Consider the following 10,260-nt stretch of genomic DNA (forward strand, 5'->3'; position numbering starts at 1 on the left):
CGGCATGGCTGCCAGTAGCGGGCAGCACCGGGGAGGTGAGCAGCTTGGTCCTCCTCTAACGATGTGTGTGGAAAAGCATCAGCGATGTAAAAGAGGGATGGATTTGTGCACCCCGCTGGTGCATCCCTGGTTTGTGGGGTGAGGAGGAGCTGGACCAAAATCCATCCCTCTTTTCCATCATGACTGCCAGGTCCGGTCCCCTCTGGCCCCTCTCCAGGAGGGTGACAGCAGCCCTTGGCTGCAGAGATCCTCCTGCCCCATGAAACATCAAAGCTGCTCGGGTCAGGTTTGCTTGCAGGTGCCGAACATGAGTCCAGCACATGCCTGAAACTTCAAAGGGAGAGTAATGAAAAGCATTTTGCCGATGGGTTTCCAGACAGACACAGCCCTTCCCACTGGTCCAGCTGCTGGGTGGCAGATGTGGGGACACATCCCTGGGCCCCAGCCACGGCAGGAGAGGGCACAAGCCAGGCGATACCAAGGTGGAGAAAATCCACTGAGAGGAGGATCTGTGCTATTTGTTATGATATTTTCCTTTTGCTGGTGCTGCGTGAGGTGGAAAAACACTCGGTGTCCAACCCCATCCCTGCTGTGCTACTCTGGGTACCCGTCCTTAGCATATGCTTCCAAGATGCAAAGCAAGGACTGGGAATTTCCCTTCTGCTTCGGGATATGGTTTTCATGCAGACCAGTAAGGTTTTAAGATGTTGTATCAGGAAGACCATGTCTGAGGAAAGAATGCTGCTGCTCTTCCCGTAGGGAAAACACAGATGTAGCTGCTCTGGGGACTGAATCCCAGCAGTGAGGTGATGCTGCAAGCAAAAAGTGCCTGGAAAGCACAGAAATGAAAGGAGGGATCTGGGTATTGCCCTGGCCCCAGGACAGGCAGCATCGCTGGGCTCCATGCTTTCCCCTGCTTCTTGTCCCTTTCCTCATCTGAAGAAGGAATGAAAAAGAACAAAACCTTCCCCCTGACCCTCTGGGAGTCTGGTGAAAAAAAAAGGATATTTTTATATCCTGGCTGGAAAACTGAATTCTTCCAAACAGCGACAATTAATTATTATTTTTCAAACCTTGCTTCTGAAAATGGATGAAACCAACTCGTTCATGGTTTCTTTCCAGACCCCAGTGGTAGGCAGATGCGAGAAAGGGGTCGGGACATCACTCCCTGTCCAACAGACCACACTCATCCCAGGATTATTTTTCCTCCCCGCAGAAAGCATCCCAGACAATACCTAATCCAATGGACACCAGAAACTATTTCCCTCAGCTATTTAGCAACGACGGAACCAGTGCTAATGCAATATTACTAAACCCCGCATACTTTTACAGTGAATTCACAGAACGAGAGGGCTTTTTAACCTTCACCTGGAGATTTAATGCTGCAGGAGATACTTGCAGGGGTAAGACGGGTGGGATGGGGCTGTGGAGCAAATAGCTTTGTGCATCTCTCATCTGCCCCAGGCCTTTCCCTCTGTTTTCCAGCAAAACATTGCAACTAATAATTTTCACACATGGTGCAAGAACAGCCGTAAAGTGGCTGCTTATTTCATTAAGAGCTGCCGGCTGCTATCGGGTTTAGGGAAAGGGGGTGTTGGAGAAGGGCTGCCCGCGCCCCGTGGGGTATCGCTTTACCCCGCTGCTTCCTGCCCAGGTGAACCCACACAAACCCGTCTGTGTGATGGAAAACATTTGGGAACACGTTTTCCAGCCGAAAACACAGGCTGCGATTCAGCTTCGCTCCCTGGCCTTCCAAGGCGTCCTCCTTTTAACACTGAAAGTGGCATTTATCTCAGGATTCCTCAAACCCGCAGTATAAAATGTATATATATACACACACACATATATATATATATATATAGGTCTGAGCATCTTCCTGTGCCCCACTGGCTATTGCTGCCTGTCTCATTGGGGTAAGCAGTGCTGCTTGCAACACACCTGCCCCCCAGAACTGTCCATATCCCTTGGGATGCTCCCAAACCAAACCACTCTGCACAAGCAACCCTACAATAACAAACCAGCACCAGGATCAGCCAAAGGGAAATGGATTCATTGTCCCCAGCCCGAAAAGAAGCCAAGCTGAGGAGATGGAGACACAGTGAAAAGGCAACTCCCTCGTGCCTGTGTCTGCTCCCGGCACGTCCCAGCATCGTGACACCCAGCCTGCCTTCCTCTGAGCCACCCTTTAATCTTCTTCACCGCGTGTTTCTAAACTGAGAGTTACAATGATCGACCAGAGCCAGACTTTGTTGTTTTGGGTTGGGTTTTCTCTTAAAGCTGGTTTGCAAAACACATTCTAAAGAGGAAACTGTGCTGCGGGACAGGGCCAGCAAGCACGGCGGGGGCTGCAGGGGATGCGAGGGCTTTGCCCATCCTGCCTCACCAGGGCCAAGCCCAGGCAGGGCTCGGGGGTTACTGTTCGCTTTCATTTCTTGCCAGGATTCAGCCCAGGATTTATACGGTCAAATCCAAAATCCCTGGAAGGCAGGGCTTGGCGTGGTGGGAACACAGATGCTGCCTCTGCTCTGCTGCTGTAATTATGCCACCAAACTTAGAAAGCAGCGGAAGAGCTGTATGTAGTGCTACAATTAGGAGGCTGTTTAATTGCAGTGCAGTCATGTATTGTTTTCCTCTCCCTGGCTCCGGTTGCCAACAACCAGCTGAGTGTCAGGAGCCACATTGCAAACCCAGGCACGCCGGCTCCCTGGCAATCCCTGCTCCTGCATCCTCTGAGCATCAGTGCTGGGGTAATGCATGTGGCCAGACCGATCTGGGGACAGTGGACACCTCAAAGTGACCCATCACATGGGGGTCAAGAGCAGTGGATAGACTTGGACAGAGCATCCAGATGGGGAAGGAGCTACCCAAATATGCTTCTGCTTAATGCAAGAGTAACAGACATCCTTCTCTTCTCTCTGGGACTCCCCTTTTCCTGCCCAAGGCATGCTGGCTGGCCTCAGGAATAGACAGGAATGATTTCTCTTTGTCAGCCCAGAGATTAAAATGGATATATGCATGGGAACCAGCAGCACATGGAGACGACATGGGAGAGCAGCTGATTTATATCGCATTGCCCCTGCAAATGCTGCACATAAATCTGCTTTTCAAGGTAAAATGTGAATCAGAATCGTTCCGCTCAACTTCACTTTATATCCTCACTGTGTGATTCCTCTTCAGAGCATTGAGCTGGGCTTCCTATGGAAAAGTGACATGTACATGGCCAGTGGACTGGCTTTGCATCCGGGATTTCAGGCAGGAACAGTGCAACTGCCAGCGCCATCGTGGTGTATGAGAAAACAGAGGCTCCAAGACAAAACCCATCTACTCCCACTGTGACACACGCAGGCGCACAATGGTTTGGGCAGAGCCAGCTCGGGTCCTCTGCTCTTACCCCAGATGTCGCCACATCCCTGGGGTTTAAGCTGCTCCCTCAAGATGCTCCCAGCCCTGAAGCTGCAAGAAGCCTCAATGGATTTATTCAGCTGTGGCACAGGACGAGGGATGTGCAGAGAGACCTGGAGCACATTCCTGGTGGCAGCAGCCTGGCTGGGGCTACTCTGATGAAGGTGGAAAACATGAGCAGGGTCTAGCATCTCCTTCAGGATGGCTCTATGTTGATGGCACTGCTGAAAGGAGAGATGATACTACTCCAATATCAGGTTTAAAGCATTCTGAAAGTGGGAGCAGATATGGAGAGAAGAACTGGGGGACCTTCGTGTTCACACCAGGGCTGGGGTTTCCTCCAAGCTTCTCTCCCCAGCTATTCTGGGACAAATCCCTTTAAAATGAACAGGCACAATGACTTAACTCTCACATTTCATCATTTTGATCCCAGAAGTACATATAATGTTTAGCACTTGGTAAACAGGGCCAGGCATCCTCCTGTATCAAACGCTGTGATGTTGAACGCTGTGAGTGCTCTGCTCCCCACGCTGCGGTGGTGGCAAAGGGCTTTGGACACATCTCCTGCCCCATGCAGGAAGGCAGCTCCGCTTGTTTTCACAGCTGATGTCAGGTCTGGAGAGGCTGCCATGGAGCAGTGCAGGGGAGGGAACACAGCAGAGGGTCAGCCGGCAGCTGTGGCCATCACTACATGTGCCTGGGCTGGGATTGGAGCAGCGCGGATGGGGATGCTCCTGGATCTCAGCACAGCGGGATGCAGAGGAGGCTTTCCAGGGATGAGCTGCTGCTCCAAAGCCCTGCTGAGCTCTGTGTGCTCGGGAGGAACAGCAGCATTGCTGGGTGATGTTCTAGCAAGATATCAACATGGAGAGAGACACTGATGTCCTGCAAAGCACTTCAAAAGCTGCCTGCAGGATCGCTCACTGGAAGGCACTGGGGAGTGTAGAGAACGGCCAGACCCTGGTCTCGTCCTTGTGATGTCCTCAGTCTTCCTTCCCCTGGGCTGTGCTGCATACACAGCCTGTGAGGGAGGTTACTTGGAGGTGGAGATGGAAAGCATGCCACGGGGAGCCTGGATAGTGCTGTCATCTATGTGAACTGCCATAAAGGGAGAGATGTCCCAGCAAAGCCCAGGGATGTGCAAGCAACAACCCCAGGCCCTGGTGGCAGCAAGGATGCTCCTTGGGCTGAAAAACACTCCAGAGAAAGTCCAGATTGCCTCTTCCCTTCCTTCCTTTAATGATCTGCTCTCAATAATGTCACAGGCAAAAGGAAATTTATATGTAAGCAGCCCCTCTGGGTTTCCCTTCATTGCACCTCACTGTTGAATGCTTCCCAGAAGGCTGCAGAGACCTCATTTGAGCTGAACATACGCCTGTCCCCAGCAGCCAGTGTCACAGTGCAACTGCCATCGGCTTGTCCCCCTCTGCAAAAACAACAGGCGAAGAAAGAGCACTTTTGTTTCTTCCTCCTCTATTGACACAGCTGGGAGGGCTGGAGCCGGGGGAGGTTCCTCCTCCGTAGGGCCAAGAGCCTCCTCACACTCACTTCGTAGCTCCTGCAGTGCTGGAAGAGGCAAAGCTCCTTTGTCCACCTCACTCAGGCTTGATGGGTGGAGCCAGAGCATCCCTTGGTCCATGCTGGGGCCACCAAGTGAGGTGGCAATAGGAAAAGATGTCACCCCAGCTGCTCCTGTGGGTCTCCTCAGGGCTGGCAGCAATAAGAAGCATCATTCCAGGGATGACAGTGATGTGCAACCCCAAAGCTGTGCAAATCGAGTCCAGCCGAACTGCCGATCACTCCCCATCCAAGGCAGGGATGATCCTATAGTCTTGTGAGGAACCCGGTTCAATCTTTCCCAATGGTGCCCTTCAAACCAAACCTGGGGCCTTATCCAGCCAGTATTTAAAAGCACGAAGCATCCTGCTTCACAGCCCCCCATGAGCATCACCTCCAAGCATCCATGTCCCTGGATTTTGCCATTGACTTCCATGAAGCTGGGGGTGAGTCCGACCGCTGGCCATCGCGTGATTGGTGGGTTTGCTCCTTTTTGCCTCCAGCCTCTGAGGCAAGAGGCAAATGCAAAGCATTCCTTTATCTCCCTGCCTTTACCGAACGACCGGCAAAGCAATAAAATGCATTTTTTTATAGAGCTGTAAATTTAATTTCCTCTTAAACCATTTGCTTCCACTTATAGCTCCATGGAAATCCTGTGCTGCTGGCAAAGCTACAGCATCCCTGTCCTGTCATCAATATATAGAAGCAGAGGGCTGCAGTTTTTGAATGAGCTTAAAAGTTGGTGGAAGGGAAGATAGGGTGGGGGAAGAAAGGAAAATTCTTAGGGCATTAAGGGCCTATTTTCCATCTTCTTCATGAACCTTCCTCAAGGGAAGAGCTTGAGCTGCTTTACAGGGGCACAGTTAAAGCCATCTTTGTCTGCAGGACAAAAGTTCAGCCCAAAGCCAGGGGAGCTGGTTGTGAGGAAGAAAGAATAATGATTTTCTGGCCTGAAAATCCACATGGGGCTTCAGATCTGATGCTAAAAAGCAGTGATGTGGGCTCATGCACGTGCCCAGCATCCTCATACCATCAGGTCCAGCTTGGCTACTCCTCCTGGGAGCTCCTCGCTAGTGTGTCCTTAATGCAACTGATGGGCAAATGAACGGCTGCCTCTGGTGGCTGCGGCATGATGGCCATGGTGAGGAAGCACAGTGGCCTTGGAAGTCTGGGACAGCCGTCACTCACTCTGCTGTGGGTCTATCTTGTCAGAGGCCTGGATCTGGACCACTTATTTTCTCTGAAGCCCTCCAGCCTTTGTACAGGAGGTGTTTGCAGTCTGTACCAACTGCTGTCCCAGGAAGGAACGGGACAGACGGATGCTGCTTGGTGCTGTATAAGGATACCCGGACCCACACACCTCACCTCAAGGCTGTGAGCATCCTTCATCAGCTGCCAGGAGCTGGCACCAAGCTGTGGGAATGCTCTGGGCATGCATTTTGTGTGTCCTGCCCGAAGAGGGTGACTGTGTCCTCATCTCCTGCCTGGCATCTGAGGACTCTTCTATGCTACTTTGGCTCCTCATGAACTCTGGATGTGCAGACCTCCCCAGTGTGGTAAGTCCCGGAGGCTGGAGAGACCATTCCCAGTTGTCCTGGGCAGATCCTCCTGTGCTTGTGCTTGTCACATTGCCACTCGAAGGTGGCAGACTGCTTACTGGGATCTGGATCTGCAGGAGAAGGGAGCAACCCAGCTCAGGGGGGAATGACTGCAATAGGGATGCTAGAGATGAGCTCCAAGCCATCACTGCAGGGACATCATCCTGGGTTATCCAGTCCAAAGAACGGAGCTCTCTGGGAGAAGCTTTGATGGAGAAGCTTCCAGAAAGCCAGGCAGGGATTTTGGAAGAGCCGCCTGGCCCTGCTGGGAGGGAGATGCTGCTGTGGGGTTCACATGGGGCTCCCACCAGAGCTCTGCGGTGCTGCCTTGCTGAGGCTAGCACCACTGAGGGGACAGCAAGGAGAATGCAAGCACCCGTATGTGCTGCTGTCCCTCCTACCTGCAGTCTGGCCTCCTCACTGTGAGTGCTGCCAGGCCCTGCCAGGATGGCCTGGGGTTGCTTTGGCTGCCAAATCCTGCGTGCTGAGGGATGCAGGCCACTTCCTCCCTGCCTTACAGCCCATTGATCTTTAAGCTCTATTTTTATCCTGCTTTTCTTAATTGAGTGATGAGGAACAAGGACAAAAAGGCTCAAGACAGACCCATGGGGGCTCTCAGTGTCTCTGCTGCTGCCTGTGCCAGTCTTCATGTCCAAGTCCTCCTCTCCAGCAATGCTCACAGGCTCTCTGGCCGTGCTTTGGGGTACTTGCCTGCAGCCCAATGCCCAGCTCCCTCCTCACCCCATGCTGGGAAAGAGAGCTGCTTGCAAACACATGCAAACACCCTTAAATCCCTCCTCCTTGCTCTCTGAACCGGCATCATTTCAGCTATATATTCTGAATATATATAATATAGATATATATTCAGCTATATATATTATAATATTTAGGTTGTTCTGGGGGACAGACACCCCTCTCCTGCTCTGTGCCTGTGCAGCATCGAAGCACAACATGCTCTGGACCAATAAAAAATTAAAGTGTGCAAACAAGCAACATCAGCTTAAGTTATTATTAAGTTAAATACACTTTAAGCCCAGCTTAAGGCATGGCACAAATCAAGCTTGATTCATTCCCATGTCTCAGTTGGTGTCTGTGTGATCCACAGCTCATGGATGCTGCTTGTTTGTGACACGGGACTTATTTCCAAACTGAACCAAGCCTGTCCACATCCCCATTAATCCAGTACAAGTGAGCAGAGCTTTCAGGGCTGGTCCCATCTCAGTCATTTGCTGTTGCTGCTTTGGGAAAGCTTTGTGCTGTTGCTTCTAGCCGGAGTCATGGCACCCCTGAAACAAGGCATGAGGATGCCTTTTAGGGGTGAAGTTTGGGGCAGGCAGACGTGGAAGCAAAGCAGAAAGGAGTTTTACAATGACCCAAATGGGTGCAACCCTAAAAACATCATCCCAATATCCACGTCATGCGGCTTCTCCGGAATCAGGACATGACCTGTTTCCATTGCCTCAGGTCACAGCAACAAGGCCAGATGTTCAAAACATCAGCAGAACACCCAAATCTTACCCAGGCCACAGTCCTGGGTCTCCTTGAAGCATTGAATCTCCTGGAGCAAGCTGCATGCTAAGATCTTGTCTCTTCTGCAAGCTCCCAGCCTGGGGTGTGAGTGGTCCCAGCTGAGCCTTTGGACATCCCTCAGTGGCCACAGTCCTTGGGTCTGAAGTTGGGGTGATCTGTACCAAAGCTGCACCCTGTGATGAAGGTTTAAAACCCCCAGAAGTTTAAAGCACGGCATGAAGCCAGCTTCAAAGAGCTGCAGCTTCCAACTTGATAACATCAGGAGTCTGGATCAAAGGCTGCCCGATGAAGTCCAGCAAGGGAAGGGAAAATAAAATCGCTTCCTCTAGAGCGTTCCTCGCTGCTGAAAATCATCTGCTGCTTCAGGAAAATCAGACCATCGTGTTAAAATCAGAGGGTGCCAAAGTGTGCTTCAGTAATGGCTTTACAGGGTTTGAAGGTGGTTTGCTAGAAGAGGGGAGAGGTGGCAGCATGTCTCCAGTGCTGTTTGAACCTGCTCTTGCACCTCATCCAGCTCTGCCCCATGCGGGGATGTGGCTCCTGGCTTCTCCCACTCCAAAGGGGATAGGAATGAAGGGGAAGAACAGCCTGGATGGAGCAGGCAGCTGGGGACAGAGGGGCACTCGGCATGCATGGGGGCCAGTGAGCCAGCATGGGATGTCCCTGGCAGGGCTCAGGTTTGGAAGCATCCCTTGATCCCAGGGTCTCCCACCAGCTGGAGGTAGATGTTCCTCTTTTTAAGGCTCCTTCCCAGCTTCCATGTCAGCTACAGGCACGTCTGTGGGCTTTGCAATCCTCCTGCTTTTAAGTGTTCCCAGTTGGCTGGTCCCTGCTGGGTTTGATATCAGTGCTCTGGTATGCTGGCACTGGGAGCTGGACTTAGCTGGAAGCCACGCCAGAGAACAGCCTCATCTCATCCTCCAGCTCTGATGACAAGGTGAGAGTGAGCAAACCTCACCGAGGCTGGGAGTTCCTTGCATGGGGCATGGCACAAGGATGGGCTCTCCAGGCTGGGAGATGCCCAAAAGCCACTGCCACGTGCAGATGGAGAACAAGCTGTCACCTCAGGATGTCCTCATCCCTGATCACCTTGCGGGACAATGCAGCACACAGGGAACTCTGTCCATGGGTCCTCCAAAACACTTGGTCCTATGTGGCTGCTGAGGGAAAAGGGCAAGATGCTGCCTCCTCTGCAGCTCTCATGTGGCCAGCCTTGCATTTTCTGGTGCATTTATAGGTCAATGACCACGTTTGCCCATTGGGAATATCAAAGTCCCAAGAAACAGCAGCAAAACAGCCACATGCAATAAAAAGCCAAAGTGGACGAACGCAAGAACAAGCCATGGGTGGCACTGGTGTCCTGGGGTGAGTCCAGGCAGAGGTTTTCCCCCTGGCTTTGCAAATGCCACCGCTGAGGGTTGGGGTAGAAGCAGACAGCCCATTTCATAAGGCAGGCTCTGACCACACCATCATGGAGCAATCCCATTTCACCCCCACAGACCCTGCAAAAGCCTATGAGTGTCCTATGGCGGGTGCTGCCTGAGCACTGCACTACACTGATGGGCTCTGCATTGGCCAGTTGGAGCAGACCCCGCAGCACCAGCACCAATGTGCAACTCTGGATCTGTTTAGGATGCTCAAACCCTATGCCACCCAATAAGAGCACAGAGAAAGGATACTGGGCACAAGCTGGGGCCCACAAAAGCCTATGCGTGTGCACATACCAATCATTGCTGAAATCCCTCCTGCAAAACCATCCTTTCCTCTGCCCTCATGTTCTGGGTGCATTTGCCAGATACCCATCCCATGCGCAGGCAGGAGCTGAAGCAGAGCCTGGACCTGGGTGGGCTGGAGCTCCTCCTGCCCCTCCTGCCCCTAATTTCACATCCCGCAGCACACAGGGACAGCAGATCCTTTCTCTGCCCTCCTCCTCTGCAATGATTAGTGCCTTTCAGGAACGGCTGGGGGTTGTTTTCGGCGAGCCGGCCCCCTCCGGCGAGCCGGCCCCAGATGAATAGCTCTGGGCAGAAGGGAGCAGACAGCATCCCCTGTATTCCACCCTTCATATGAAAACCAGATGCCACGAGCAGGGTTACAAATCAAAGCTGACAGGGGGACGAGAGGTTTACTTAGGAACTGAGAGAGGGCACGAAACCTTTCAAAGGGGGGCTAC

The sequence above is a fragment of the Nestor notabilis genome, unplaced genomic scaffold (genome assembly GCF_000696875.1).
Source record: "Nestor notabilis isolate BGI_N333 unplaced genomic scaffold, ASM69687v1 scaffold13903, whole genome shotgun sequence".
In the NCBI taxonomy this organism is placed as follows: Eukaryota; Metazoa; Chordata; class Aves; order Psittaciformes; family Psittacidae; genus Nestor; species Nestor notabilis.